The sequence below is a fragment of the Lutra lutra genome, chromosome 9 (assembly GCF_902655055.1).
Source record: "Lutra lutra chromosome 9, mLutLut1.2, whole genome shotgun sequence".
NCBI lineage: Eukaryota > Metazoa > Chordata > Mammalia > Carnivora > Mustelidae > Lutra > Lutra lutra.
In genome coordinates, this window is record NC_062286.1 from 105,854,859 (window position 1) to 105,879,904 (window position 25,046).

The following is a 25,046-nucleotide window of genomic DNA, read 5'->3' on the forward strand; positions in this document are numbered from 1 at the left end:
ACACAATGGAATACTATGCAGCCATCAAAAGAAATGAAATCTTGCCATTTGCGATGACGTGGATGGAACTAGAGGGTATCATGCTTAGCGAAATAAGTCAATCGGAGAAAGACAACTATCATATGATCTCCCTGATATGAGGGAGAGGAGATGCAACATGGGGGGTCGAGGGGGTAGGAGAAGAGTAAATGAAACAAGATGGGATTGGGAGGGAGACAAACCATAAGTGACTCTTAATCTCACAAAACAAACTGAGGGTTGATGGGGGGAGGGGGTTGGGAGAGGGGGTGGGGTTATGGATATCGGGGAGGCTATGTGCTATGGTGAGTGTTGTGAAGTGTGTAAACCTGGCGATTCGCAGACCTGTACCCCTGGGGATAAAAATATATGTTTATAAAGCTGTTAAAAAAAAAAAAAAAAAAAAAGAAAGGATGAATCCCCAAGTTTTGTAGCAACATGGACGGGACTGGAAGAGATTATGCTGAGTGAAATAAGTCAAGCAGAGAGAGTCAATTATCATATGGTTTCACTTATTTGTGGAGCATAACAAATAGCATGGAGGACAAGGGGAGATGGAGAGGAGAAGGGAGTTGAGGGAAATTGGAAGGGGAGGTGAACCATGAGAGACTATGGACTCTGAAAAACGATCTGAGAATTTTGAAGGGGTGGGGGGTGGGAGGTTGGGGGCACCAGGTGGTGGGTGTTGTAGAGGGCACGGATTGCATGGAGCACTGGGTGTGGTGCAAAAATAATGAATACTGTTATGCTGAAAAAAATAAAAAATTAAAAAAAAAATAGAGTAGGTAAATGTGAGAAAGAAACAAGAGATTTCATTAAATGTTCATGGAGTTTTGAAAAAAGAACCAAATCAAATTATATAGATGGAAAAACAAAGCATAATGATTGAAAGCTAAAGGAAGAAAAGCAGATTAAACAAGAGGTTTCTAAACTTTCACATTTCATAATATCTTTAGGATCTCAGTAATCTTATCAAGGTTTTTCTGGACCCAAAGAAGTTTCCTACAGTTCCATCTATTAAATTATTACATTAGGTTCAAACATTTAATATGTATCTGTCATAAGAACTTAGTAGCCACTTAAAAATTAAAGAATAAGGGTGGCTGGGTGGCTCAGTCAATTGAGTATCTGATTCTTGGTTTTGGCTCAGGTCATAATCTCAGGGTTGTGAGATCAAGCCCATCCTGGGTGTAGAGGTTGCTTGGAATTCTCTCTCTCTCTCCCTCTGCCCCTGCCCTGCTCATGCTCATTCCCTAAAAAATAAAAAATAAAATTTAAAAGAATAAATTGAATAAAAAATAATAACTCTATGTCATTCTTAAATAAGCATTTCAAGTAATGTTGGGCACTAGACAACTTTCCAAACTGTAATTCAGATTGGACACAATCAGACACATTTCCTGTTTCACATCAATTGTTTCTGGTATTTCCTTTCCATCATGGTAACTGCAAAAGAATGGAATGTTAACTGACCTACCTTGAGGTAGTGTTCTTACTACTATAGTGTTGAGTTTTGCTATGTTCCCCTCAAATATTAAAATATTCTGTGGCCCCTGTAAGTTTAATATATTACCCCAAAACAATTCAGTTACCTGAGGCAAGTCAGTCTGGGAACCACAGATTTAGATACACTAAATGGGGAACTGGTGAACTGGAATAGAGATCTAAAGTAATGATCTAGAATGCAGTCCAGAGTTTCAAGAGAATTCAAGCAATAAACACATGATGGACATGATGAGATATTTTCCAAAATGGAGGGGAAAATAAGAGAATATAGTGGAAAGGTAATGTTTAGGACATAATATCTGACAATTTTCCAGAATTAATAAAAGCTCAGTAGTCATTAAATTCCAGACACATAGTAAATCCCAGGTAGAATAAGTAATTATGAACAAAACAAAACACATTATCACCTGGATCTATAACATTAAAATTGCAGGGATAAAAAGAGAGAACACAATAAAAGCAACTTTAGAGAAAAGAGAAGTTGAAATTAGATTGGCAGCTGATTGTTCAATATTAACAGTGGAAACAAGATACAGTGACTAATGGTATTTTGAAGATACCATTGAGAGAGAAAAATAACTGTCAATTAAAATTCTACACAGTGAAATTATCTTTTGAGAATGACGGCAAAATAAAGCTATTTTAAAAGCTAAAAAAAAAAAAACAACTCAAAAAAAAAATCCCTCACTGAAGAATCTTCTGAAAGATGGTGTTTGGGAAGAAGGAAAATACAATAAGAAATGAGTAAATAAACTGTTCAAGATGTGGGTAAATAGAACCAAACATTAAGTGTCAAAACACTAATGCAATAAATACCGTAATATATGAGAACAGATTAAAATAAGTCATTCCAACTTTAGTTCTACCAACAGAATATAAATGGAAGTAGGAGTTGATTCAGGTTAAAATATTCCACGGTCTTTATATTTTTGAGAATCTGGGTAAAAGTACTGATTAATCCTAGATATTCTTCTTTTTTAATAAAGATTATATTTATTTATTTGACACAGAGAGAGAGAGAGAGAGAGATAGCAAGTAGGCACAGAGGCAGGCAGAGAGAGGTGGGGGTCAGGGAAGCAGGCTCCCTGCTGAGCAAAGAGCCCGATGCGGGGCTCGATCCCAGGACCCTGAGATCATGACCTGAGCCGAAGGCAGAGGCTTAACCCTCTGAGCCACCCAGGTGCCGCAATCCCAGATATTCTTAAATTAATCATAAGTGACAAAATGTCTAGAGTACCTACTAAAAGAACATGAATAAATGCTACACCTTTCAACCTACAGGAGAGAACATAAAAATGAAAGGAGTGAACACACACACACACACACGCACACACACACAAACACACCACACAAACCAAATTCTATTCATTGACAAAGTTAAGGAAAAAAAGAAAAGGAAAAATAAAAGCTTTGATGATCATTTCAACAGAGACAGAAAATGTTCTTGCTAAATTTCCTTACTCATTCATGATAGAATGCCATTACAAATGAGCATGAAAGGGAACTTCTTAATGTTAGATTTATCTTAAAAAAAAAAAAAAACTACCATACACATTAGTTAATATTGAACATTTAAAGTATTTCCTTTTAAAAGAGAAAGAAGATGGACTTGCTCATTGTTCTGGAGATCCTATTTGTGCCCAAGACAAGAAAAAGATACTACAATTGTATGTAGATTGTAAAAGAAGAAATAGAGCAATCATTAGTCATAGTTTATATAATTGTGAACTTAGAAAATACAGTGTAGATGCTTTACCAAAATTCACATTCAACTTAGCAAATACTCTGCCTATACAATCATTGTACATGATTATACACAAGACAACTGCATTTCTATTCACTAGCAACAAACTCTTAGAGATCATAATTTTTAAAAGGTAAAAATTATAATTGCTAGAAGAAAATATAAAGTACTTGATATGAAGTCTAACAAAAGGCCTTTATGGAGAAAAAACATAAATCTTTATTAAGAAATATTAAAGAACTACTACTACTGGGTATTTACCCCAAAGATACAGGTGTAGTGAAAAGAAGGGCCATATGTACCCTAATGTTCATAGCAGCAATGTCCACAATAGCCAAACTGAGGAAGGAGCTGAGATGCCCTTCAGCAGATGAATGGATAAAGAAGATGTGGTCCATACACACAAGGGAATACTACTTAGCCATCAGAAAGGATGAATACCCAACTTTTTTTTAAAATTTTTAAATTTTTTTTAATTTATTTTCAGCATAACAGAATTCATTGTTTTTGCACAACACCCAGTGCTCCATGCAATCCGTGCCCTCTCTAATACCCACCACCTGGTTCCCCCAACCTCCCACCCCCCACCCCTTCAGAACACTCAGATTGTTTTTCAGAGTCCATAGTCTCTCATGGTTCACCTCCCCTTCCACTTTCCCTCAACTCCCTTCTCCTCTCTAACTCCCCTTGTCCTCCATGCTATTTGTTATGCTCCACAAATAAGTGAAACCATATGATAATTGACTCTCTCTGCTTGACTTATTTCACTCAGCATAATCTCTTCCAGTCCCGTCCATGTTGCTACAAAAGTTGGGTATTCATCCTTTCTGATGGAGGCATAATACTCCATAGTGTATATGGACCACATCTTCCTTATCCATTCGTCCATTGAAGGGCATCTTGGTTCTTTCCACAGTTTGGCGACCGTGGCCATTGCTGCTACAAACATTGGGGTACAGATGGCCCTTCTTTTCACCACATCTGTATCTTTGGGGTAAATACCCAGTAGTGCAATTGCAGGGTCATAGGGAAGCTCTATTTTTAATTTCTTGAGGAATCTCCACACTCTTTTCCAAAGTGGCTGCACCAACTTGCATTCCCACCAACAGTGTAAGAGGGTTCCCCTTTCTCCACATCCCCTCCAACATATGTTGTTTCCTGTCTTGCTAATTTTGGCCATTCTAAGTGGTGTAAGGTGATATCTCAATGTGGTTTTAATTTGAATCTCCCTGATGGCTAGTGATGATGAACATTTTTTCATGTGTCTGATAGCCATTTGTATGTCTTCATTGTAGAATGTCTCTTCATATCTTCTGCCCATTTTTTTTATATGATTAACTGTGTTGAGTTTGAGGAGTTCTTTATATATCCTGGATATCAACCTTTTGTCTGTACTGTCATTTGCAAATATCTTCTGCCATTCCGTGGGTTGCCTCTTTGTTTTGTTGACTGTTTCCTTTGCTGTGCAGAAGATTTTGATTTTGATGAAGTCCCAAAAGTTCATTTTCGCTTTTGTTTCCTTTGCCTTTGGTGACATATCTCGAAAGAAGTTGCTGTGGCTGATATCGAAGAGATTACTGCCTATGTTCTCCTCTAGGATTCTGGTGGATTCCTGTCTCACGTTGAGGTCTTTTATCCATTTTGAGTTTATCTTTGTGTACAGTGTAAGAGAATGGTTGAGTTTCATTCTTCTACATATAGCTTGAATACCCAACTTTTACATCAACATGGATGGAACTGGAGGAGATTATGCTCAGTGAAGTAAGTCAAGCAGTGAAAGTCAATTATCATATGGTTTCACTTATTTGTGGAACTTAAGGAATAGCATGTAGGACATTAGGAGAAGGAAGGGAAAAATGAAGAGGGGGAAACTGGAGTGGGAGATAAACTGTGAGAAACTATGTACTCCAGGAAACAAACTAAGTGTTTTAGAGGGAGGGGGTGGGGGGATGGATGAGCCTGGTGATGTGTATTAAGGAGGGCACATATTGCATAGAGCAACCGGGTTCTATATGCAAACAATGAATCATGGAACACTCTATCAAACGGTAATGATGTATGGTGACTAACATAACATAAAAAAAAGAAATATTTAAGAAGAATTAATAAACCAGATTTATACCATATTCCTGGATATAAAACCTCAAAATCATAAAAGTAAAATTATTCTTCCAAATAATCTATATCAGGGACCAGCAAATTTTATAAAAGATGAGATAGTAAGTATTTTAGGCTTTGCAGGACATGTAATTGCTATCATACATATGCCACTCTATAGCCTGACAGTTGCCATTGACCATAGGTAAAGGAAATGATGTGGCTGTGTTCCAATAAAAATTTGTTTATAAACAGAGGCAAAGAGATGGCAGGCCAAGTTTGGTTTATGGTGTATTGTTTGCTAACTCCTGATCTATATAATCTATCTTTAGTGCAATTCTAATAAAAATCTAGAGGGAGTGAGTGTGTGTGTGTATAATTTACAAACTACTTCAAACATTTCCATGACCAAGTATTGGCCTAAGAATGATCAAAATATTTCCAGGAAAGGATAAAGTCAGTTAACCTCCCCAAAATGAAGACATTATAAAACTAGTATTATTAAGTCAGTTGTCCATTGGTACAAAAGAGGCCGATAGATGAACAAGAGAAGATAGCACAGAATTTACTTTATGATAGAGGCGTCACTGCAGATTATAGGGAATGGACTGGCCACTCACTACACAGAGCTGACACAATTTCTCAATTTGGACACTGATGCAACTGGATTTCTACTTCAACTCACAGCCAAAATTTGACTCTGTGAATTACATAGTTAAAACTGAAGGTATATCTTTAAGCTTTTAGAATAAAATATGAAACTGTTTCTTACCTGGAGTAAGGGGCAATTTCTTAAGTAAAACAAAAAAATAAACTTACAAACCTTAAAGGAAAACCCTATAATTATGCTAAAGTGAAACCATCTGTTCATCAAAAACATCTTGGTAGGAATAAAAAAGAAAAATAACAAGCTGATGTGAAAATTTTTATATATATATATGAAAAAAATCCCAAGGGATTAATATCTAGAAGATACTAATAACTTGCAGTTAACCTGAAAAGTAGAAAAATAGCATAAAAGCTGAAAAGATGTGAGTGAATATTTCACAGAAGAGGAATTATAAATTAGTAGTAAAGATTGGGAAAGATGATAATTTTCAACAATTGTTTGGGAAATAAAATTAAATCCATGGTACAATAATTTACAACCCACATTTCGGTGAAAACCACAAAGACATAGAGCATCAAGATTTGGCTGGGTTAATATAAATTGTTAGATTCAATTTTGAAAACACTTTGAACTAATCCACTAAAGTTGAATATATTACTATCCTATGATCCAAATATCCCATTACCAGGGAAACTATTACTTGACTACACTAGGCAAACATTTAAAACAATATTTATGGAAAGGTTGTTTACCAATGCAAAACACAGCAAACTATTTTAATGTAGTATCCAATCCATAGAATGGATATATTTATCTATTGAGATAAATTCACATAATGATATTCAGTACAGCAGTGTGAATGAAATAATTACAGATTAACATACTGACATGGATGGATATTAAAAGCATAATATTAAATAAGCAAGTTCCAGAAGTATCAGAAAAGGCACCTCAGATTCTATGTATTTATTGGTCAAATATGTAAAACAAAACAATGTATAATTAAATATACATCAATAGAGGCACCTGGGTGGCTCAGTTAAGCATCTGCGTTTGGCTCAGGTCATGATCCAGAATCCTGGGATCCAGCCCCTCCTCAGGCTTCCTGCTCAGCGGGAACCTTGCTTCTCCCTCCCTCACTCCCCCTGCTTGTGTTTCCTCTCTCACTGCGTCTCTCTCTGTCAAATAAATAAAGTCTTAAAATAAATAAATAGTTAAACAAACAGACATCAATATATGTTAAGAACTGTTTCAAATAGGAAGCATATAAGTGCAAAATTTGGGGAATAGGTTAACTCTCGGGGGGAAGAAGGGAGACAAGTAAGGGAATGGTGAACAGTTTAAACAGTTTTGACAATTTTCTCTTTCTTAATTTGCATGGCAGGCACATGCCTGTTCCTTTACTATTCTTACACTTGTTAAAAATGCCTACTGTGTATTCATAATAATAAAGAACTATGATGGAACATGCACCACAAAGAATTAAACCTAAAATAATGTCAGTGAAAAACAAAAGTACCAAAAAACACAAGGAAGCATTACCTGCAGGGTGCTGGGGTGGACATACTTCTAAAAATTCTCAGCCATATCCAATTTAAAAGGTCACCAGGCTAGGAGCTTTTGAGCCTTTCTCCTACAACATTACTCTGAAATTTCTGTACAGACTAAGCAAAAGATGGAAACTTTCAATTTCACTGGAGTCTTAGATGGCAAACAACCCATTGCCAGAATCTTAAAGAATAGTGACTAATTTTTAACTGATGCAGCAATACTGAGATAAGTGAAGTAGTGTCCTGTGCTTTGCATCCTGCATTAGAGTGGCCACTTTTCCGAGAGAAGATAAAGAGGTTTCATACCTCTAGCACCTTTACCACACAGGAAATCCCATAGGAGCTTAAAAAAAAAAAACAGTCCTGATTCCTGATGCCCAGTACCACTCTAGACAAATAGGATCAGAATCTCTCTGGGTAAGTTCAAACTTTGTTTGTTTTCCAGGTGATTTCTAATGTGCATTCACAGTTAACTAGTCACTAGTCTAAGAATTCCAGTTTTTGTGTCTTTAAGGTGAAGCAAGAAACTCACAGCACTTGCAAAGCATATATGAGTGCAAAAGACATATAGGTCTACGTGTATGTATAAATAAATGTACATATATATATCTAATTTCCCAGTCTTTTGCCATTTTCCCACATCTCTCAATCAAATGTAACATTTTTTAAAGCAATTTCTCTTTGAGTCCTTCTGAAGCATTCACCTTTGCTCTCACAGAAACAAGAATTTTCCCTTTTATCATCCATAGTTTGCTATTTTACATAACAATTAAATTACAGATGGTAACAATTAGTGTTAAGGGGTATGGCAGGAAATACCAGATTTGGGAACAAACGCAACTGAGTCTTGGGAAGTATTGAACAGAAGCATAGAGAATTATGCTCTTTAGGATTCATTAGTAATCCTAATTAGGATTAGGAGTAGTGGGGCACCTGGGTGGCTAAGTGGGCTAAAGCCTCTGCCTTCGCCTCAGGTCATGATCCCAGGGTCCCGGGATCAAGCCCCGCATTGGGCTCTCTGCTCAGCAGGGAGCCTGCTTCCCTTCCTCTCTCTCTGCCTGCCTCTCTGCCTACTTGTGATCTCTGTTTGTAAAATAAATAAATAAATAAAAATCTTAAAAAAAAAAAGGATTAGGAGTAGCTATGAATGCTTGGCATCCTGTGGGCAGTGGGTTTTTGAAGAAGGAACAGATAGTTTTCAGCAAGTAGAATATGGAGACCATTTAAGAGAGAAAAAACAAGACAAAATATCAGAGTGTGGTGTTTTTAAAACCATTGTTAAGCAGGAATGGAGAAAAAAAATCTGGAACAACCACATTCAATCAAGTATGATGAGGCATTGTGGAGGGAAAACAATGGCACCGCCCACCCTACCCGCCCCCCCCGCCAACACACACAGGGTGACAGAACTCCAGCACACACTGTCTTACTAGTCTTGAGGAATTTTAATGGGATCTGAGCCAAGCAACCTGTTCAGTAGCTGTGAATCTGAGAATGGGAAATGAGCAGTCCAAGGGGAAAAGCAGAGTTCAGGGAATGTCACACACATGGTCTATGTATGTCTCCACCTGTAGGAAGGAAGAAAGAGAAACAAAAAAAACCCTGTAATATCTTCCTGAACACTTACAAGAAGGGAAAACCTTAAACATGTTATTTGTTGGGTATGTTTAAATCAGTGGAGCTCAAAGGGAAATTTTACTGGTCATGCGGCTCAAGGGGCATCACCTATGTTTCTCCTGTTTTTTGTCTTTTTGGTTGGAGTCTGTTTTGGTTTGTATTCTCCAAAAATCAGACTAAGAAAGAATTGCAGCACACATAATTTATTGAAGTGGAATCTCAGGAAACACTGTTATGGAACCTGGATTGGATCCTGGTGGAAGAACCAAGCAGCACTCAGAGACTTTGGAGGATAGGAGGTTTATTTAACACCGGTGGGCTCAGAGGAGGTTGTTCTCCAAAGGTCTGAGCCCCGAGCACACGTAGGGAGGGGAATTTATACCCTTCTACTTCTGCATAATTGATACTTTCGGCGCACATGGGAAACGGGATAGGAAAGAAGAACCCAGAAGGGCTTGGGACAGAGACTGGAATTCCCTTGCTGGTTTGGTCAGCCATCTTAGTGTACAGTTTTTCCCTATCATTCCCCACTTTGATGTCCCTTTAAACACCTCGTTTAGAGGGCATCATTATCATCTATTACAATGGGCCATGCAAGGCTAGTATTTGGGCAGTGGCTCGCCTGGTGACAGTGTTTTCTATGACCTTAGCAATCCATTTTAATGTTCCTAAGGCTGCCCAACAAGCAATAACAACAACAAGTTTCTGGGAGAAAGTCCAGTCAGAGGGAAAGCAATGTAAAGTCCAGCTCCTGAGGTAAGGGTGTCGGTGTCATGCCGACAATAGCCTGGGACCATGGTGAACAGATGTCCATCAGTCGGTGGGGTCTTATCAAAGGTGGAGCCAGAGCAGGTCCAAAGATCTGCACTGATGGAATTCATCCAACTGGTGAGAGCCTTCTTTACTACAGAGCAGTGGACCCATCTGGTGACACCTAAGACCCTGAGGGCAGTAGGGGTGGTTAGAACAACAGTGTGGGGACCTGTCTACCATAGTCTGAAGGGGTCATTTCTGAAGGTTCTTGGAAGATGTACCTTCGAGATTTTCCCAGGGCTTGAAGGTGTGGGGACACTTCTAAGTTTCCAATCTGTTCGAGGTCTCCTCTAAGCCTACTTACTATAGGGGGTGGCTTGCCATACAGCCTTTGAGGTGAATTATAGCTGCGGCAATCTTTTAAATCCAGCTGACTAGAATAAACAATATCAGTGACCTCCAACAGTTATGCTCTATAGAAGTACGATGTTTAGGTCCAGGCATAAGGATAGCTGGATTTAAAGTTCTGACAGGTTTTAGGCATTATTTCAGGCATATCTATCAGTGTAGCCTGGTATTTAATAAGTTGGCCTCCATCATCCATTGGCGGCCTTTGTTTTCTAAGACACTCTGTACCTGATGTGAAGTCATAACAGTCAGGAGATTTCTCATAGTGAGTTTTGAGGCTCTTTTTACCAGGAGCACTGTCGTATGCTTAGTTAAAGCCTTTGTTTACAATTCTACCTCAATAGAGGTGGTCTCTAGAATAAATATAACTGAAAAATACCATTAAGCTCTTTCTTTGAGGTAAAGATTTAACATTCTAATTACAAAGGATCACTGGCAGTGGGAGAAAACTTGTCTCAGGAGATAAGGCTATCCCCAAGTGCATTACCCAACCAGTCATAAAGAAAATGGTATTATCCATTATCTCCACAAGTCCATAGTTAACCCTATGGAGTGGGGTATGCTCTGGATTTTAGGGAATGATTTCATTATCCCAGCCACACAGAACTGGTCAAGGTGATAAGTTACACAATTGTTGGGGAATCAGTCCCATTTTCCAGTTGTTTAATCATGTGCCATGGGGTCCTGTTATTATTATCCCCAGAGAATAATAAGCAACAAGATTGTCCATATATGAGTTACTGTGGTAATTTCTCTTAAGTTTACCTCAAGTTGTCTAGCTGAGGTAAACAACAAACATTTAAAGACAATCAAATCTAGAATTCAACATCCTCAAAGGTGGGTATTATTTAAACAACTTTTCTCTCTAAAATAACCCTCATTTCCAGAGATAGCCATCTCTGGAAATGAGGGTTAGTCCCCATCAGGACTAATTTACTTGAGAAACAAGTCCAGTTCTAACCAACCTGGCCTAATTATTTACATAAACTCAGCAAGAACAGTGAGTGATCATATAGATCGTTTAGAATCTGCTTTGCTGGAACTTTATAAGGAATCTCTAGGCTAAACTTTTAGTAACCTCTCCAGGTCAGAAACCAAGCCATGTCCTAATCCATGTACTTGCCATCAGACATGCCTGATGATTTGGGCAGATTTGGGCAGTTTCCTCTTCATGAGGTCCCCAAAATATCCTGAGGTTCCTGTATCTGCCAGGAAGTGACATTCTTTACTCACCTGGTGAGGTTCCTGGGACTTCTGTAAGCAAGGTATCAGGCCAACAGTTCTTTATATGAATCTCTTTGAAGATATAATTCGCTTTACAAGAGAATTAGAACAATTATAAATCACAAACTCAAAATAGACATGATTAATGATCTGAAAGGAGAGTTCACTATGATACAATTGACAAGGAAACTCAGTTATTCTGTGATGCATAACACTTCAATAGCCAGAACCAGAATGTTACATACCAAACAACCAAGCCTAATTAGTCAACAAGACTTTGCTCATGATTTAAATCTTGGGAAGTTTGTTAAAACCTTAGAAAGTTTTAAAGCACATGCCTACATAGCATTAGGGATGTTAAAGACCTGATAAACTCAAGACATAGAAACTGGTTTTTCTTTTTTTTTTTTAATTTTTTTTTTTTTTCAGCATAACAGTATTCATTATTTTTGCACCACACCCAGTGCTCCATGCAATCCGTGCCCTCTACAATACCCACCACCTGGTGCCCCCAACCTCCCACCCCCCACCCCTTCAAAATTCTCAGATCGTTTTTCAGAGTCCATAGTCTCTCATGGTTCACCTCCCCTTCCAATTTCCCTCAACTCCCTTCTCCTCTCCATCTCCCCTTGTCCTCCATGCTATTTGTTATGCTCCACAAATAAGTGAAACCATATGATAATTGACTCTCTCTGCTTGACTTATTTCACTCAGCATAAGAAACTGGTTTTTCTAAGCAGGCAGAGAGAAAACAACTATTTGCATTTTCTTATCAAGAGCAGAGCAACAATTGAGAATACTTTGTCTTTTTGAACAGAGAGAAAACTAACTTTTTATACCAGTGTCTTTTTAAAATTCATTTCAATCTTAGTCCATCCTGACCACACCTAAAATTCATTTCCAACGATTTCCCGTCACAAACCTTCTACAACTTTCCAAGCACCCATCTCATTTAGGACAAAATTATCTTCTCTTACCTTCAACAAAATGCATTCCTATTCCTTATCTTTGTTATATATCTCCTGCTTTTCCACATACAGAGTTGATTCCCTTATTTCCATCAGTCTGAGTTACAGTTAGCAAAATTTTGCACTGTTTAGAAACCTTAATCTCCAGTGAAGACTAAGGAGTAACCAATTGTGAACTGTTACACCAGAATTCTTAAATGGCAAATCTGTGAATCAGTTAAGCACAAAACATGTTTACCAACAGATTTAAATATCCTTAGTTCTTTGCAGTAAGTCAAAACCACAAACCTATGTCTAGTAATCAATGCTTTAGCACTTTATCCCATTTGGAAAAAACCTAGATGTCCAACAAATTTAATTCCATTTGTCGTCCAACCAAAACTTTAAAGTTCCAGGTTACCAAAGACTTTGAAAGCTACTTTAACAATTGCCCAAGAAAACTTTAATGAGACAATTAACCATTTTATTCATCTTTTTACTAACAACCCAGCAGAGGTAACACGATGTTATTTGACCTTCAGTAAACCTTGATAGAGTAAATGTTTCACATTTGCCACTGATAACTTAAAAGACACAACTCTCTGAGCTAAACCAACAAACTTAGATTAAATGCTGAATTTTGTTCCACCAGGATCTTCCCCGTGGTCAGTTTTCACCTGAGACACGTGGGGAAATCTGAGTGGGTGGTGTTAGGTCTGGGGGTGCTCTTCTTGTTCCTGGTACAGAAACAGGAAAGAGGGGATGGGGAGGTGGAAGAGACAAAGTGCTGCCAGAGGGCAGATAAAGGGTTCCCAGTTCAGGAGATCATCAGCTCCAGAGAAGCAGACGCCATGTTTTCCCACCAACAAGGCAGGGTGGGGGTGGTGGGGATAGACAATCCATACTGGGGCAGAGAAGACAAGGAATTTCCCCAAAACAAAGGAGTTTTGGCAGCTGCTTGGGAATATTCCTTAAGGTCTCCATCCCAAAGGACACCTGGGATTGTGACCTGAGCAGAAGGCAGATGCTTAACTAACTGAGCCACCCAGGTGCCTCCCTGACTTTCTCCCAAAGGTAAATATGAGATCTCCTGTTATTTTATATTCTGTTTCTGTCTGGATCAAGTTTCCTGTAGGCTGTCAGAGCTGCTAAATCGGGTATCTCCCCACACATGCCACTTACAAGAAGCAGGAGCACTGTCTTCCTGCAGCTCAGCTTTAGGCCCTGGGTCAGAGGACTGTGGTCCCCACACTTCCTGACAGGTTCATCTTTGTCCAGAGCTCATCCGTGTTGCTGCCCCTGATCCCCATCCCCTCCCAACCCGGGGCAGAGCCTCCCTGATAGGCTTTGCTTCCTTACAGCCTTTGTTACAAATGTCCTACTTTGGTCCTTCCTATTAGCACAGAATCGAACCCATGGGGGCAGAGTTTGGGCTATCTAAAGCCAAGAATCAATATATGGGAATTGGTCAGGGTGTCTGAGAGTCCCGACCATAATTTTGGAAATGACCTGGACAGTGGGTAGGTCTTAGGGTCCCTCGGAGGGCCAGTTGACCCCAAAGGTGGCCCATTCCAATTCACATAATGTGCCTAATTTTGCAAATGTTTTGATCCCATAGTCTCCTGAGAATCCCTTCTTAAAATTTTGAGCATACAGTCTAAGACCATAGGTTTTAAAGAGCTTTCACCCATGATGAGCAGGGGTGCTCTCTTGGCCACCCTGTGTGTTCCCTCCCTATGTCATTGGCATGAAGACAAACGAAGGGTGAGTGGCCCTCCAAAAGAGAGACCAGTCAGATGCCTGCCTGTGTACCATCCCAGAGGATACATGGGTGCCTCTTAGCCTTAGCGAGTCCGTATAAACCCCAGACTGGCACCCTGAAGGGGCTCACCCTAGACCCTATGAGGTTAGCACAGAGCAGGTTAGGGCCACTCATACTCTGTAGGCTTCTGGGGACCCTAAGTGTGCCTACCCATGGAACCACAGAATCAGTCTACCTGTCAAGCCAGGTCAAACTGCACCTGGTCAGACACTGGTGGGCTCAGTAGAGGTTGTTCTCAAAAGGTCTGAGCCCCGAGCACAACAAGCAGGGAGGGGAATTTATACCCTTCTACTTTTGCATACTTGGTACTTTTGGCACACATGGGAAATGGGCTAGGAAAGAAGAACCCAGAAGGGCTTTGAGACAGGGACTGGAATTCCCTTGCTGGTTTGGTCAGCCATCTTAGTGTATAGTTTTTCCCTATCAACACTAGTACAGGAGTAAAGACATGAAGCAGAGAAAGGAAGGCAGCTAATAGAGTGGGCTTATAAAGATGTTACTACTATGACAATCTTAAAACCTTCTTGCTGGGGAGCCCTGGGAAGCAGTGTGGTGCATACCAACAGGGTTCCCCCCAAAGAGCAAGGGAGCTGGAGAATTTGTCCACCAAATCCTCCTCCATCATTGGTTGAGGGCTGCCTCTGTGGTCATTGACTCTTAAGGCTTACCCAGAACTTGGGTCAAATGTACTCCTGTGGGCAGGCAGGCATAAAATCCCAGAGGTTCATCATATACACCTTTGGTGTATATGAGTGAAGGCCAACATTCTATAGAGGGTCAAGAAGCTAAGGAGAGCCCTGACATCTTTATCATTGACAGCAACTTTTGTTATGTATTGTATTTTCTTAGAGATAAGACTTTCTAAAGATGTTCTCCATATCCTCTGCCAGGTAGTATTTTTGTAATTGAGATTTGTTTCATTGTGAGAAATAGGATCTGCCATCTGTATTCTCTATTCTCTAAATTTGTGCAATATTGGCACTTATCTTTTATTTGATGTGTGAGTGTTGATTTATGGAAGACTTCATGAATAATGTTGTAGTAGATTAAATACTGGATACACCCAGGACATTGTATGGTTATTAAAGAGCCATTTGCAGGTGCATATATCACAAGATGTTAGGTGGCCCAAGAGTACATGTATTTAGCATAAGATCCCCAAAAATAAATATTAAAGAGTTTCTCATTCAATTTTTCTGATTAGGCTTCTACCTATTGCTTACAAGATGTACAATATGTTGGTGATGGAAAAGGGCACATGCTAAACTATGATACTGAGTGTGCCTTTGACCCAAATGTGAATATTCACATTTTCTATTCTCAGAATGCTAGTAGACATCATACTTTTAAACCATTTCCCAAGTGACTTCAAACCAGACTAGAATTTAAAAACAAGTAATATGGGCGGGGGGGAGCCTGGGTGGCTCAGTGAGTTAAAGCCTCTGCTTTCAGCTCAGGTCATGATCCCAGGGTCCTGGGATCGAGCCCCGCATCGGGCTCTCTACTTGGCAAGGAGCCTGTTTCCCTTCCTCTCTCTCTGCCTACTTGTGATCTCTGTCAAATATATAAATAAAATTTTAAAAAAAGATTAAAAACAAGTAATATGGAAAATAAACTGGAGATGCTCTTTAAGAACGCAGAGGCAGAGGAAAAAGAGATTAAAGTGAAAAGATCAAAAAAAAAAAAAAAGACAGAATTGAAAACAGAGAATTAACCTAACAATTAAAGGTGTCCTTGAAGATAAAACAATGTCAATCAAAAGTAAAAATAAAAAATAAATACGAAAGATATATTTTCTAACCCCAAACCAACTTGTTTAAAAGCACTGAAATATGTTAAGGCATTTGAGGTAAAAGTCAACAAACACTGAAAAATTAATTGAACTCTATGAGAAACTGTGCCAACTACCAATGAGGCATAACAGATTCCTCCAAACAAATTTCAGGGTAGGTGGAGATTCTTTTGTGGAACACTAAATGACAGAAAGTACTGTAATTGCATGTATACATTGCTGTAAGGAAAAGTTTATTACCTAATGTATATTTGAGAGCTCCTCTTTATTTGATGCATATAAGCCACAAAAAAGTCGTTCTTAATTATTGAAGGGTCGGATACAAAATGCCTGTGTCCCTTCCTTGAAAAAAATGATTTGCCTATGGGCTTCAAATAGCTGGGTGGAAAAAAAGAATAAAAAAAAAACAACAAAAAAACCCAAAAAAACAAATAGCTGGGCGAGAAGTAAGAATCAACAATTCAAGAACGGGAAAGCCATGGCATACGATTATGGGTGATGATCACTGAGACAAGTTAAAATGAAATTGCTTATAAAGTTGTGAAAACTTGGACATACAATTGAATGTCAATTTCAGATTTGTCTTCTTGAAGGTAATACTTCAGTATTTAAATATGGTTTGATATAATTACCTGGCTCTGAGAGTATATATCATTAAAATAAATGCATAGATGTTGCAGAATATGAAAGAGAACAATGTAAAGTGCCCCATTGCTTTTCTCACATAGAAGGAAATCAGAGTTTATTATTTTGTTCTTAACTTTGATGCATAAAGGACTTTAAGCCGAAGAATGTTTTTGAAAATCTTAAAGGTAACCATGAGGGATATCACATAGAAAATGTACATTTTTAATTTTTTTATTCTTTTAAAGTAGGCTCCACACCCAGCATGGAGCCCAATGTGAGGCTTGAACTTACGACCCTGAGATCAGGACCTGAGCTGAAATCAAGAGTCGGATGCACCGCCAACTGAGCCACACAGGTGCCCAGAAAATGTACATTTTAAAAAGAAGAACAGAAACAAAAGCCATACAGCAAATAAGAGAAGGCAAATGAAATCACAATGAAGCACAAAAATAATAAGCAGGAAGAAGGCTGCCAAACATAATAAGCATGTCAATCCTAACAATAAACACAAATGAGACAATAAACACAAAGAAATAATAAAACTTAGGCATTCACAGATAGGTCATGAAGCAAAAGCCCATCTATTTGCTGTCTACAACTGATAACTGTATAAAATACACAGATTCAAAATGGTTTTTGGAAAAGGTGAACAAAGTTAACCAGGGAAATACAATAACAACACTAATATTAGACAAAGTCAAATTCTAGGCAGAAAACAGAAAAACAGGACAAGGAGGCTTATTTATAAAAGTTATAATTCTCATGAGCCTCCATGTACTGGAAAACAAGACATCAAAATAGATACAGCCCCAAGTGAGGAAAGAAGAGATATACATAGAAACACAATAGATTTGGGAGGATTTATTACACTTCTCTAATTTTTGACAGATAAAGTAGACACTAAAACAAATAAGAAAATAGATGACTCGAGTAAAAATAAATGAGGTTATATTTTCCCCAAATATCTATGGATTATTTATATAAAAATATTTATGTCCTAGGTTCCAAAGAAAATAAATGCCTAAATACAGAGTTTGCTGGCTCCTTCTGTGACCCACCCCCCCAACACCAGCCTGGATCCTGAAGGACTTGTCCCTTAACTGGGAACAACTAAAAACTTACCGGATTATGCCCAACATGTGATTTTGGCCTTCTGCAAGACCATCCCATAAATATTTCTTGTATTCCTCAGTAGTTTTATTGTAGGTTCTCATATTTAGTTCTCTTATTTGTTGGATGAGGATGGAGTCCTCCCCCACCCCACCTCACTTTGTCTGCTCTCTTACATGAGCAAAAAAATCTGAAAGAAGGTGGTAAATCTATCATTATGTACATCTGATATAATTGAATATCTGGGAAACCTAAGAGAATCAATTGAAAAAAAAAAAAACTACTACCAAACAATAATATAGTTAGATATCAGATTACAAAATAAATGTAAGGAATATAATTCCTTCATGTATACAAATAACAATCAGTAGGAATACATCATAAAAGACAAGAAAGATTCTGTTCACAATAACACTGAGTTTAAACTTAGTAAGAAACCTGTAAATTATACAGCAGCAAAACATTAAAATAAGAATGAAAAAATGTAAACATAAGCAAATGGGAAGACTTAGCAGTTTTTGGATGAAAAGATTCCAAACGGTAAAGAGGTCAATTCTCCCTAAGTTAATTTATAAATTTAACGTGTCTACAATAAAAATGCCAGCAGATTTTTTTTCTTTGCACTTGTCAAGCTGGTTCCGAATTTATGTGGAAAAATAAACTAGCAAGAATATTCAGGAAATCTCTAAATCTGAAAAGCAGTGAAAGGGACCAAGTTTACTCAAAATAAACACGTGCTTGGGGCGCCTGGGTGGGTCAGTGGGTTGAAGCCTCTGCCTTCGGCTCAGGTCATGATCCCAGGGTCCTGGGATCGAGCCCCGCATCGGGCTCTCTGCTCAGCAGGAAGCCTGCTTCTCCCTCTCTCTCTCTCTGCCTGCCTCTCTGCCTACTTGTGATCTCTGTCTGTCAAATAAATAAATAAAATCTTTAAAAAAAATAAATAAACATGTGCTATAAAGCCTCACCAATTAAAACAGTACAGCACTGGCACATGACTAGTCAAATAAATGGAGAATAATAGATCTAGAAATTATTGCAGATACATGTAGTATCTAGCATATGATTAAGGTATATGATGCATGTAGTATATGACAAATGGAGTATTTAGTACATGACTATATCTCAAGTTAGTAGGTTAAGTAAGAGTTTTTCGTTAAATGGATGATATTAGTAGAGTTGGGTAACTATTAGAAGATGAATGGCATTGGATCCATATTTGATGTAGTACACTAAAACAAAATTCAAAAAAAGGAGATATCTTTAGAAAGAACTAAAAATATGGGTAAATTTCTTCTTACATTTGTAGTAGGGAAGGTCTTTTTAATATGTCTCAAAACCAGCATACGTAAAAGTCAATAATTGTTAATAAATTTTTTAAAATTTTCATCTTACATGAAAAAAGCAAGACACATCAAAAGAATAGCCTGTTTTAAAAAACTGGCAACTCGTGTAGAAGACAAAGAGCTTACACGTGAATATATAAATTGTTAAAATTGATAATGAAGACAGCAATCCAACAGAAAAGTAGGCAAAGATATGAAAAGATAAATAACAGTGCACAGAATAAAAGAAATACAAATAGTCTTAAACCACTCATACACTCTTTCTCATGAAAAGTGCAATGCAAATTAAAACTACACTGAGATGCTATTTTTTATTCATCATATGGTAATAATTCACAATTTGGACAACACAGGCAGTCTCATACATTGCTAGTGGGAATATAGAACTAGTATGCAGGGAAATTTGGCAACATTTATCAAAATTACAAGACCATTTATCCCTTGTCTTACAATATTATCTCTAGGAATATATCACACACATACATCTGTTCACATATGAAGTAATATTATAGTTACAAGGTTATTCATTGCAGCTTTATTTTTAATAAAAGATCAGAAACAAGCCAAATGTCCATCACTACAAATCGGATGAAATAAAGTATGCCACATCCCAGCAGAGGAACAATACATAGCTCTAAAAAAGGAGTGGCAAGACTCTTTTCTATTAACATGGAAAGCTCTCCAGGATGTTTTTCCAAGTGAAAAAGAAAAAGCAAGAATATTATAGGTGATATTCTACTTTTTTTTTAAAGAAAGGGAGGACATAATACATATCTATATCTGCTTGCAATTACATAAACATTAAAGAATATACAAAACATGATGAACATGGGTCCCCAAGAGGGGGTAGGCAGTGAACCAGACAGGGCAGGGGTAGAAGTGAGACTTCTTAATTCATAGTGTGAACCTATTGTTCCAATACTTAAAATATGTAAATGCATTATCTGTTCAAAACAAATACACTATGAAATATAAAGAGGATGAAATTCAAACCAAGGAAAATATTGTGTCTCTGTCTAAAGGATGGCTTCTTAAGCCATTAATATAAAAGAGCTCTGATAGATTAGTAAGAAGTTTTGATTTCTTGTCTTAGAAAAAGACAGCTGAAAAGGGCCTTATACTGAGCCCCAGCCCCCTCACAGCAACACTAGCCAGATGTCCTACCAGGGGCTCAAGGGTCTGCAATCTCACTGATTTTTTTTTCTTCATTTGACAAACAGAGATCACAAGTAGGCAGAGAGGCAGAGAGAGAGGAGGAAGAAGGCTCCCTGCTGAGCAGAGAGCGTGATGTGGGGCTCAATGCAGGGCTCGATCCCAGGACCCTGGGATCATGACCTGAGCTGAAGGCAGAGGCTTTAATCCACTGAGCCACCCTGGCACCCCAATCTCACGGATTCTTAAAGGGCCCTATATTTGGCTCCCATTCCTCCCAACTGTAGTCCATGGGAAGTACTGCCAGAGACCCAGTGGGAGACATTCTCATCTGTCCCCAAAGATCCTGAAATATTAACAGCTCTAAAGAAACAAATAGACAGTAACACAATAATAGTAGAGGACTTCAATATCCCCCTTTCAGTGCTGGATAGATCATCCAGACAGAATATACAATAAGAAGACAGTAGACTTGAAACACCATTGACCAAATGGACTGAACAGACGTATACAGACCATTCGATCCAACAGCAGCAAAATATATATTCTTCCTAAGCAAACAGAGAACATTCTCTAGGGAAATCATATGTTGGGTCACAAAACAAGCCTTAACAAATTTAAGAAGATTGATACCGAGTATGTTTTCTGAGCACACTGCTATAAAACTAGAAATCAACAATAGGATGAAATTTGGAAAATTCACAGATAATGTGGAAATTGAACACGTTCCTGATTAATAGGTCAAAGGAGAAATAAAAAGGAAACCACAAAGTGTATTGAAACAAAGGTAAGCCATAATTCAAGACACCAAAAGTTACATGTTACAGCAAAAACAGTTTTAAAGGAACTAAGGAGGGGCAGCTGGGTGGCTCAGTCAGTTAAGCATCTGCCTTTGGCTCAGGTCATAATCCCATGGGCCTGGGATCTAGGCTGCTATTGGGTTCTCTGCTCCACGGGGAGCCTGCTTTTCCCTCTCCCTCTGCTTGCTGTCCCCCGTAATTGTGCCCTCTTTCTCCCTTTCTCTCTCTGTGTCAAATGAATAAATAAATAAAGGAACTAGGGAAACTTATAGCAATAAATGCATAAATGAAAAGATATTCAGTGTTCATAGATGAGAATAATTAATATTGTTAAAATGTTCATACTACTCAAAGCAGTATAGAGGTTCAATGCAATCTCCATCAGTATTGCCATGGGATTTTTCACAGAAATAGTAAGAATAATCCTAAAATTCTTTTGGAACCACCAAAGACCTCGGAAAGCCAAAATTATCTTGAGAAAGAATAAGAAAGCTAGAGGCACCACACTTCCTAATTTCAAACTCTATTACAAAGCTATGGTAATCAAAACAGTATGGCACTGACCAGGAAACAAACAGACACACAGACCAACAGAACAGAATCAAGAGCCCAGAAATAAACCCAGGCACATATGATCAACTTATATTTGACAAGGTGGCCCATAATATTTAAAAATAGTCTCTCCTAATGTTCTCCATGGACATTAGGAGAAGGAATGGAGAAGTGAGTTGGGGGAAATCAGAGGGGAAGATGAACCATGAAAGACTGTGGACTCTGAGAAACAAACTGAGGGTTTTGGAGGGGAGGGGGCAGGGGGGATGAGTGAGCCTGGTGGTAAGTATTAAGGAGGGCACGTTCTGCATGGAGCACTGGTGTGGTGTACAAACAATGAATTTTGGAACACTGAAAAGATTAAATTAAATTAAAAATAAATTAACAAATAAATTAAAAAATAAATAAAAATAGTCTCTTCATAAATGTACTAGGAAAACTGAATATTCACATTCAAAATAATAAAGTTGAACCCATATCTTATACCACTTACAAAAATTAACTCAAAATAAATTAAATATAATACCGGAAACTAAAACACTTAGAAGAAAACATATAGGAAAATCTCCTTACACTGCTCTTAGCAATATTTTTGGAAACAACATCCAAAACACAAGCAACAGGGACACCTGGGTGGCTCAGTCAGTTAAGCTGCTGCCTTCGGCTCAGGTCATGATTCCAGGGTCCTGGAATCGAGTCCCACATCTGGCTCCTTGCTCAGCAGAGAGCCTGCTTCTCTCCCTGCCTCTGCCTGCCACTCTGCCTGCTTGTGTGCTCTCTCTCTCTCTCTTTCTGACAAATAAATAAATAAAATCTTAAAAAAACCACACAAGCAACAAAAGCAAAAATAAACAAGTGGGGCTATATCAAATTGAAAAGCTCTGCATAGCAAAAGAAATAATCAACAAAATAAAAAGGCAACCTACAGAATTGGAGAAAACAGAAAAAAACAGTTGAAAAAAATTAACACATTTAACAAAATAGACATAAAGACAACTTCTAAACACATAAATATGTACTCGAATTCCTCATAATGAAAGAAATGCTTATAAAATAGAAATCAGATTCAGATTATACATTACAAGTTTGATATCTCACTAAGGCAGGAACTTAGGGCTGTCACAAATCTTACGGATGGTTGGTGGGATACTAATAAAAACTGTTGTGTCTGGAGGGCAGATTGGCAAAAATCTAACAAAATTTTAAATGTTCTATCCTTACAATCAGAAATTTTATTATTAGATTTTTATGTCATAGTTAAACATACATGTATGCAGACATGTACACACAGAGACATCCCTTGTAATATCATGTGGAGTAGCCAAAACAAACAAAGAAGCTAGATACATCCTAAAATGACCCTGAACTCTTATAAATTTTGATGCAAACATAGGAAAAATATTATGTAAACATTAACAAGGAGGTAGATCTCTCTATGTGTGTTAAGGAGTATTTAAAATGTGCTTTAAAACAAAAGTGCAGACTATTGCATATACTAGAAAATAGTAAATAGCAAACATATATAATATGCCTATATATACATGTATATATACATATATATGTATCACAAGGTATTTCTGGAAGATCATACAAAAAATATAAAAAAATATCTAGTAGCAGTGATTAACTTGAGGGATGAATCTGTCTAAAATGAAGCCTTACTTTGCAATGTATACATTTTTATGCTCTTTGGCAATTTTACAATTGTCTATTACTTTCCAATAAATTAAACTACTTAAAATTATATAACTAAAGTGGAAGGAGATCCAGACAAACAATTCCATCCCTTAGACTGAATTTTTGGGTGAAAGTCCCACAAAAAGTTCAGCTGGATCCTGGTAGAGCTCAAATGTTCTTCTAGGTAGAAAAATGTTTTAGTGGTTTGTTTTCATGTTGTTTTGTTTTATAAGGTGAGTAGGTTTTTGAAAGGTGTCATCCAGGCAATTAAATATACATACCTTATATATAATAGGTCAACGCTTTGGAAGCCATAACATGCAAATAAATTAGCTGGAGATATTGTTAAATGAAGGTTCTGGTTCAGAATGTTGGGTGTGGACATAGAACCTGCATTTCTGACTAGCCCCCAGGAGATGCTAAGGCTGCTTATCCTTGTACCATAATGCAAAGAGCAAAAGTCATCTTCAGGAAAGTATAAATGAATCCCACTTTTTTTTGCAGTGTACATTCAAGCTATTTTGTTCTCTCTCCACTAGTAAAATGGAGTCATAATCTCAGATGAGAAAGCTGTGTCTTTCAGCAAACAGCAAACACTGGGTTAGATTTTCTATGTTGGCTTTTGGCTTCTACTCTGTCATCTGGCAAAATGGTTTCCAGATAAATTCTTTATCTTATTGCCCTGATCAGTGGGATGTGCAGTTATCATTCTCTCAAAGCCCTGCTAATGATATGCAAAAGGCCATCCATCATTTAAATTGCCAAAGACATGATTGAAGAATAGAGGTCCCTCTCTGGAGGGGGAGAGCAAGAAACAATGAGAAAATTTTGATTGGAACCCAGCCAGGGTAGATTTGGGTTAAGAAGAGGCCCACCTCCTGCTTCTTGATTGGGTCTGGAAGATGGGAGTTCGTGGGGAAGAGATATAACAGCATGGCCCCTAATTGCCCTGACTGATGAAGGCACAGTGATTGAGAGGAACATAACCTACACACCACAAACTGCTCCCAGCGTTGGAAGACCTACCACAAACCCACTCTCTGGCTGCTTATAGTAAATCAATGTGGGCTGAGGTCCAAGATATTCCTAACAGCTCTTTCTAAGGCCTTTGGGAATAATAGATGGGAAAATTACATCATATTCTGTCAGGAGCCAGAGAACAGCTTTAAGTAGGCTCTTCCCATCTGTACATATAAGAGGGGAAGTGAACACAAGCCTAAGAATACTGAGGCCAAAGGTACCGTACCATTTTTACCCTCTTATTGGTGACTCCACATATGGACCATCATGAAAAAACAGGTCAAAACCATTGAGACCCAGATGTGTTTATTTCCCCTTTCAAGATGACCAGAGTTCCATGTCAGAGAATGGACATATTTTGACCATTGGGCTCTAAAAATTTTTGAACTGAGGATACAAATTAGAACTAACACTTGGGGGCACACAAAAATTTGGGTACACAAATGGTTACTATGGCAACTTTTATAAGAATGAAAATGATGGCAACTATGTAAATGGTCACTAATGTGGCATTGACTAAAGCAATTATGGTACATCAGACAATGGAGTATTAGGAAATCATTAAAAATCAGGGTTTCAAATGATTTTTATAAAAAAGCAATGAGATAACATAATAAAATAAAATTTAAAATAAATAAATAAATACCCCCCCAAAAATGGTGATGAGCATGTAAGGC